Raw genomic sequence first — 8,945 nt, 5'->3', positions numbered from 1 at the left:
ATCAGTCACTTTACAATGCTCGTCATTTCTAAACAATCGGAATATTCCTAAATTGCTCGTAATAATTTTATTATTGCAAACAAAATTATGCCGTATTTAATAATGATCGTTGCAGTATACAGGGTGTTTCCAAATTAAATGGCAAAACTTCGGGAGCGTGTAGAGGAGTAAAAAACTAAGAAAAAAAGTCCTATAGACATATGCTCGTTTTTGCTCCGTTTCAGAGAAATCGAAAAAAAATGTTTACATTTCTTGCCATATCTAGCACCGACATATTTGATTACATTTTCCACTTTCTGTTATGAATTTGTCAGTCGCTCTTTGAAAGCCTTTAACAGTAGATGAATTTTGTCTTTTGCAATATGCCGCGTACGTATTCTAATAGTGAATATGCTGATATGGTTTTTGTATACGGTTTCTGCAACGGTAATGCTTTAAAGGCGGTGCGAGAATATGCACGACGATTTCCAAACAGAAGAGTGCCAAACCGAAGAGTGTTTATGTTGACATTTAATAGATTGCGAGAGACTGGAACATTTTCAATTCGACAAGAAAACAACCGATTTCAAGCAGCGTTACGAAGAGATTTGCAGGCAGGGAATCGTATTTTACAACATTTTGACAATCATCCTGAGACCAGCGTTCGGAATGCGTCGGCTGTATTGGGAGTGTCACCACAAACAATTTGGCGAACTGTAAAAGGAGATAATCGCTATCCCTACCACATTCAAAAAGTGCAAAATTTATTACCTCAAGATCATTGGAACAGATTGAACTTTTGTAACTGGTACCTTCAGACATGCCACAATGATATTTTATTTCCATCTAAAATAATGTGGTCAGATGAGGCAACATTTACCAGAGGTGGAATAATTAATCAAAGGAATTATGATATATGGGCTCATCAAAATCCCAGGTCTGTTAGAGAATACAAATTTCAGCAAGAGTTTTCTGTTAATGTCTGGCTTGGAATTTGGAACGACGTTTTAGTGGGACCGTTTTTTTTACCTGCAAGATTAAATGGGGACCGTTTTCTAAATTTCTTGGAGAATGAATTTTCTGACTATTTAGAAAACATCCCATTACAACAACGTACTGAAATGTGGTTTCAATTAGATGGATGCCCTGCTCATTACAGCAGAGTCGCTAGAACCTGGTTAGATAGAAAATTCCCACAACGATGGATTGGACGTGGAGGAGCAGTACATTGGGCAACTCGTTCGCCCGACTTAACGCCATTAGATTTCTATGCATGGGGTACTCTGAAGCAAGAAGTTTATTCTTCGCCTATTCAATCAGAGCAACATTTGAGAAATCGTATCGTAGCTGCAGCGAACAGAATATCGCAAGAACAGTGCCTGGCTGCTACAAGAGCCGTGTTTGACAGATGCAATGCTTGTATTGCTGCAAGAGGTGCACATTTCGAACAAAATCTTCATTAAAAAGTTTATAAATAAAATAATTAAAATAATAAATTAAATATATTTTTTTCTTTTTTCGTGATTTCCTGCGAAACAAAGCAAAAAGGAGCATATGTCTATAGGACTTTTTTTCTTAGTTTTTTACTCCTCTACACGCTCCCGAAGTTTTGCCATTTAATTTGGAAACACCCTGTATAAGGCAGATGACACATGATACGTTTTTTTCAGAAACGAGATTAGCGTACGGCTATTGATAACGGTGGTGTCTGTCACAGGCTATTGTATAGAAATGCAATTAAGCCCATTTATTCGCTAGCTTGAAATGCGATTTATAATGTTTAACGTGGGATATCGTCAATTAACGTTCTATAACGTACAAACCCAGCAAGTTTACTATTTTCTACGATATTGCATGTTATGGAAAGTGCGTTATCAGGTGTTTACCACGCGACTCTTCCCAGTCGCGTTTGGTGATTTATTGTTCGACCGTGTGCTGAATGTAAATTACATGTGGACACATCCAGAATGGAATATCGACGTTTTGTGGACCTTTATTGTATTTTGGCAAGACACGTCTCGTGATTTTTGTGATTTATATATGCGACAAGAAATTATGTGAGACATACAGTATGTGCATAAAATGTATTTCCCAACGGCGTACAATATTTGCGCGCGAATAAGTTTTATATCGTCTTTGTTTTAATTTGTATCTGTGTGCATTTTATAATTTTTCGAAAATGTAATAACATGTTTCCTCATTTAATTGCGGTTGAGACAATATGCGATGTTTAGATGACATCTTTATGATGTCTTTCAAGCGACGTTTAATGAGATTTTAAGGTGTAAAACTTAAGCTTCAAGTCTATCAATAAGAAATTGACGAATTATAATTGTTCTCTTTATATCCGACTGATCAATTTCTTACGGCTTAAAGCTTAAGCTTGACACTTAATCTCATTGTAGAGGCCACCAAAGGCTACTTTAAATATGCATAAAGGATAACTTTCTCACTGTGTAAGAAGATAAAATGTAGCGTGATTTATATCGTAAATGTTGTTTTTTAAAGGTGTTTTAATTTGTTTTTGCATATTATAAGCAACTTTCGGAAATGTAATAATATTATGTCTTTTCAGTGAATTGAGAATAACTTTTCCACTGCATAAAACGACAATACCGTATTATCATTCTGGAATTTCTTCACTTGTAAATTCCTGACGATTTAATCCGTAAAGAAATTACTCAACATTGCTTGAAATTAATTCCTTATGATTAATTGCATTCTGAAATCTGTACTTACAATTATACTATTCTTATTCAATGACAACGTCGAGTATTTTTATTACTATACTATAGGAATTATAATTAACATCGAGAACTCTTACAGATTCTAAATAATATACAATTACTTATATTATAGATGCGGTATTTGTGATCGAAAATGTTTAATTCTCAACTACAGCTATATGAAAATTACACCTGAGTTCTAAAGCATCCTGTTTGAAATATAAAATGCAAGTAAATCTCCGTTTTTCGGCGATTGATGGAAGAAAAAAAAATTAAAATTCTTTTTACTTACAATTTAGAATCTCGTAATACCAATCACACAAAAACATTGTACTATTGTCCAAAAATTTTCGTTTCGGATCAGAATGATCCGTTGCTGTAATTGAGTGCTGTTCGCTAGCCAATTATTTTATTGCCATCATGAAACATTTAACGTTTCACAAATTATAAATAAATATTAAATATTTCGTTCCTTACATTTTAAATTAATTTTGATGAATAAAATATTATCGCACATTAAATTTGCTTATTTAAAGAATAAAATCTGGTCTAAAAAATTTAAATAAAAATAGCTGTTTAATTGCTTTACAAGTTTAGTATGACAACAGTTTAATCAAATTGTTCGTCAATTCTACTAAAAAACATTGTATCTTTTGGAATTTCGTCGGTTTTATAACTGTTTCGGTATATCGGTTTTCCAGCTAGTTTGTGCTCTTTACAGGAGGACGGAAAGTAATTTGAAGCAAACAATACCTCGCTTGTATAGGCTGTCTAACAAATTGAATTTTGAATATTACGTCTATTTGCCGAATGCCTATCGCGATACGCTTTCACTGCAATACGTGGTAATCATTTAGCGTTTGACGAGGATTGTGTTAGGGCTGAGACAAGAGAACAGAATGCGAATGCATTCTCGAAATCCGTTTATATCTGGTTCCACGAGAACAATAACGTGATTCAATCTTTGCAATGCACAAATTTAGAGACAAAAAGATATTTATTTACTTTTAGTTTATATTGCTAATTTATATTTATATTTGTTATATTTATATTTGTTAATAAATGTTTAAAATATAAGTATTGTATATTATATGATATAAGATATATTAGTAGCGTATATCTTACATCTTATAATGCATACTTAAATATTTGCGTCATACATCTAAATATTTGTTAACAATGGATATAAATATGTATTAAGTACACATTTTTCTATCTTAGTTTCCATATTTATTATCTAAAAACAAAGATATTCATTTTATAGATTCTTTTTATAGAATAAAGAGACTTTTAATTTATAAATCGTCAGTACAATTTGTTCATTCATTTCAAATCATTCTGTAATAATAATCTGTCTTGACTTAAGCTATAGAAGACTATATAAAAATACAGACAGTGAATTACACGGTGCATTTTCGCAAGAATATTTCTTTGGTCGGACGATTTTGCTCGGAAATTGATCAATTAACAATCCAATGTCTCTGATTACAATCAGCTGCACATTTCCTCAGAAGAAATAATAATTTCCTCTAAAGAAATTCAATTCGCTAATTGACCAGTTTATTGAATTTTCGCAACAATTTTAAGGTCACTTCGTAATATCGAAAGACTTTCGTGATAATGACTCTGTTATGAAACTAGCCGTAAAACTAGACAAGTGATTCACTAAGAAAAACTGTAGGAAACGAAAATGTTAAGGTACTTAACCAATCTTTTAATGAGTGCAACGTAAATGAGATGTCGATGATTACTCAACCAAGCTAATGGATATAAAAAAGGAAACGAAGTGTCGCATGGTGAAAAACGGCTGAGTTCGGTAGGTGACAGTGTCCAGCCTCGTGGGACTAATAATGATCGTAATGATGATCAACGTCTTGTTGACGGTCGTCTCGGTGGCTGTTAAGCACTTTGGCGTGAAATCCGTCCCTGCCCGCGCGATACTTCACCGTTCTAATATTACCGTCTGCTTCCTTCACGGTATACTCCCCGAACACGTCCGACCCTGCAAAACATCGACGTACAAGTTATTTGTCTTGCGTTACCCCACGCAAAGCTGGCACATTTGGGATAACATGCGTTATCGCTCCTTTTTATGAAGACGAATTGAGTTTTATATAGATAAATGCGAAATATAAAACTAGCTTTTCGCTCTTTTTAGAAATTTATAACCATTCCATTGATGATTTTTTTACATGATAATATAAAAAGATTTAAATAATTATAATGAAAAAGAGATAAACTACTAAAATGAATTATCACGGTTAAATTTATGTTATTAAAAAGTATATGAACTGATGGAAATACCTTCATATGTTCAGAAAATGTTTTATGTGTATGAATTTTTTATTTAATTGAAAAATTATAAAAAGATTCATTAATCAAGATAATAATCTCATGTTTATATGTTTCGCTTGTTGAATTCATTCATATACAGGTAAATTCAAAATTAATAAATGCGGAAATTAGAGATATATTGTATAAATAATTTCGCTTATGTGATTGATGACTCATAATATATTTATTATAATTCTATTATTTTGTGGATGGATTTTATGTAGTACAACCGATGTATGTAGTACAGCTTAAATGTAGAAACATGCCGCTCATCAAACATTGAATAAAGAAAATTATTTAAACGGGATTATTTTATTAAATGTAATAATTGATTAACTGCAATTTAATTTGATGTTTTTACATATGCACGTGTTTAATCTATACAATTGTGGATTTCCGCTAATCCACCATTAAAACATGAATTTCTTATAACCCGTTTCAGCGACAGCTTTAATGCACGTTGTTAAATTTAGATCATATTTCCGCTCTTTAAAATATAACGTAAACGAGATTTGTAATTGGCCCTAGTTATTCTAATTAGTTTCGCGTTGGTGAATACCGCGTTTGCAGTTGCTCAGAGACTCTTCTATCAATAGCTGCTATCTAAGCTTTATATGGTTATAAACTTTTCAGCCGGTGCGCGTCTGCCTTTGAAGGCGGGAATACTGAAGCGTGGTTTTTTAGCAGTACACTTTTATCCTTCCTAACTTTTCTCTCGGCGCGTTGCTACGAAATCTCTCGCTCCAGTTAAAACTTGACGACGCTCGATGATCTCATTTTTGTATAGAGAAAGTCAGGCCTTGTAAAAATATTATTACGAAATTATGAAAAACGAGACGATTAAAAACGATATCTGCTTTGATATTATGAAGATTTTCGTTTCATCTTGACGGCATTTGCTTTTTTAAAGCAAGTGGCTGAATTGCGATTATTATATACACGACAGACTGATTATAAAACGAAATGTATGTATACATATATATATATATATCTCGTTCTTTTACTTTAAAAGTGACACAGCTCAAAAAATAGTTTTCCTAAAAGAGGAAAAACTATTTTTTGACTTAACATAAAATTATTGATTGATCAAATAATATTGACGAAAAGAATATACTTTTAAAAAAAATGATCAAATGTGTCATTTTTGACATTTTTGTTTCATGATCTTTAAAAAACCATTCTTTTTGAGCGACAGTTTTAATGCTCAATAAAAATCATTATAACAAATCCGGAATAATTCATCAAAAGTAATACAACTCGAAATATGACCAACAGTTTATGTTTATCTTGATTAACTAAAATGACTAAATTTAAAATAAAATAATTTAACTTCTTCACAAACTTCGATTACTAAAACTCGAAAAAACTATGTTTCTGTAGAAGACTATCCTTCTTATTTATAAAAATGACACTATTTAATCTATTTAAAATATATTCTTGTAGAACATATATATTATGATCTCTTTGAAAATTTTAAGAACGACACAAGTGCTGTTTGACGGACAGACTATGAAGAGTTAATTTACTTTTGATGATTGATAGAGTAATCCTTACCTAACTCATTTATATAGTAATAAATCCTATTTTTTGAGTTGTATTACTTTTAAAGTAAGGGAACGATATAAACTTTACAAATAATTGTATTTAAAATAAAAATTACAGGAAATCAGAGGAAATTTTCTGTTCATACATAAGTAATGTATATAATCTTTTCTATGTAAAATACATGATATTGAAATTAGGAGCAAATGGCAACACAGGTACGATCGCATTAAAGTTCTCTTTTATTCCTTCAAAATCATTTTCAACATCGGCAAACGGCATTAGTGAAATATTCTTAACACTGTCGATCGTTCGTTCGATGAAGCATATATAAGTCAAATCAAAGGAATTACTATGCCGCGCGTTTCCATTCAGTATTCCAAAAGTAACATTATAAAATTGCTCAAGCAAAGGTCACGTTGCCACTTTTATTCACACAATCAGTCTGTCCTACGTTCACCCCAGTACATTTGTCAGCTTTTTCTCCCTCGGAGCTCAGCATCGCGATTCTGCGTACGTAAGTAGGTTATTCTTATTCTCCCCACTTCGCAGTAGATACGAGACGACAAGAAGGGAATCCTCCTAAAGTACAGGAGATTAATCTCCATTCAAACTACGCAAACCTACCATCTCTGTGCTCCTTTTGACCGTGATAATCGCCCGTATGGTAATCTTCGACCCCATATGAAAAGGCATAATGGGGTTGAGCGACGTAATCTTCATGAGAACCGTCGTCGTCATTCCAACTGACTTCGTGTTCGGTGTAAAGAGTGTGCAAGTCTTTCCGGCTTTGCATCGATCAGAAGTAACGTTGAAAGCATCGATACGAATAGAACGAGCTGAAATTTATTGATCTCGTTAATCAAATTGTAATTCTGTAAATTGAATATATGAGCTTTATAATTTAGAAGACTTTAAAATAATTTAGTAGCAACATGTTGAAGCATATTAAGATTTAAATAATAGAAAGAAATCATAACAAAAAAAGAATACAGCAACTTAGACAAAATCCTTAGAAAGATAAGAATTACAGAATTATACACAAAGATTCAGTTGCGATGATATGACAGGTTGTATTGATTAATAGAAGACAGGAAGGTAAGCGAATTATGTTAAACGGATAAAAGAAAACAGCTAAGTAAAGAATCCACAACTCTAACAAAATATAAAAGAGAAAATAAAAGTTAAATTAATTGTTAGAAAACAGGAAATATAAACTATATAAAGTAAGAAAGATAATAGCACAAATTTTTCATAAAAGAATGAAGAATGTAAGATGTAATTTTTCAATATTTATATTGAAAATATTTAATAATTAAATTATTAATTAAGGGGGGAAAATTAATTAAAATACATCGTTCATATTAAGCAAAACCTATTATTAAAATGTTTGCATTTATCTACCATTTCATTTGCATTCATCTATCATTTTATGTTTCACTTTCAGAATGTACATTTTATTATTCATGTTTAAGAACACTTTTCTTGGAAACAGTTTAAAAGATATAAATTATTTTATTTTTATACGTTACATGAAAATTCTTGCACTCATATTTTTTTGTGTTTTCCTTACAGACATAATTTCTTTAATTATTTGTTCAACTATTTATAAACTCCTTGCTTAAAACTTTCAACTTCTAACTTTCTCTTAAAATATAATGGTACTTGTTAAAGAATTTTTTAATTAAGAAAAACAGGAAAAATTAACGTTTTATATAACATATAATGAGAATGAAACAGTAGATTTGTTGATTCCAATTTTAACTGTAATCATATCTCGAACATATCCGCTTTCTATTGTATGAAGATCGAAATGTGCTGACACATGCGGCTTTAATGACTTTCTGCGAAGAAGTGCTAAAGTTGGCATGCGGTGTGAAGGTGACACGTGAGATAATATCGCAGGATATGCACTCACTTCGAAAGTCATGATGCCAATTACTGTCGCAGATCGTGTCCCCTTTCGCGCAAACGCCTGATTGATCCGTGCGATCCGCGATCGTTCCAAAAACTACACGATTCATCCGGTGCTATTGTCCCTTTTATAGATCTGCGCTTCAAGTTCCCTCTTTGCTTAATTCTTCTTTGGATCCATGCCCGAGAGTTCGACTAAGCGCTCCCGCGGACGTTGCAAAACACAATTATTCAACCAGTCCGGCCGGCGCAAAAAGCACCACGGTGCTCACTGAAGCGCGCATCGGCCAATCCCGGACTAATGGAGCCCGCTCGTTGCCGAAGAAGAGCGAAAAAATGGATCGTCGGACTCGTTCGTTTCTTTTGCGCTGCGACACGCGCGTATCGATCAGGATGCCCGGCGATCGATAACATCGAACGCCCGTCGTCACGCGCGACAACGCTCACGTC

General features: G+C 32.8%; 1 pseudogene; it reads right to left on the bottom strand.

Moving 5' to 3' along the window:
* Window positions 1-4,549: 4,549 nt before the first annotated feature.
* On the bottom strand, window positions 4,550-8,511 carry LOC108729238 (uncharacterized; annotated as a pseudogene).
* Between the last annotated feature and the right edge of the window lie 434 nt (window positions 8,512-8,945).

This window comes from Mycetomoellerius zeteki, unplaced genomic scaffold (genome assembly GCF_001594055.1).
Source record: "Mycetomoellerius zeteki isolate Tzet28-1 unplaced genomic scaffold, Tzet1.0 scaffold709, whole genome shotgun sequence".
Lineage (NCBI taxonomy): Eukaryota > Metazoa > Arthropoda > Insecta > Hymenoptera > Formicidae > Mycetomoellerius > Mycetomoellerius zeteki.
Note: the sequence above shows the minus strand (reverse complement) of the source record. Positions and strands in the feature narration are given on the sequence as shown.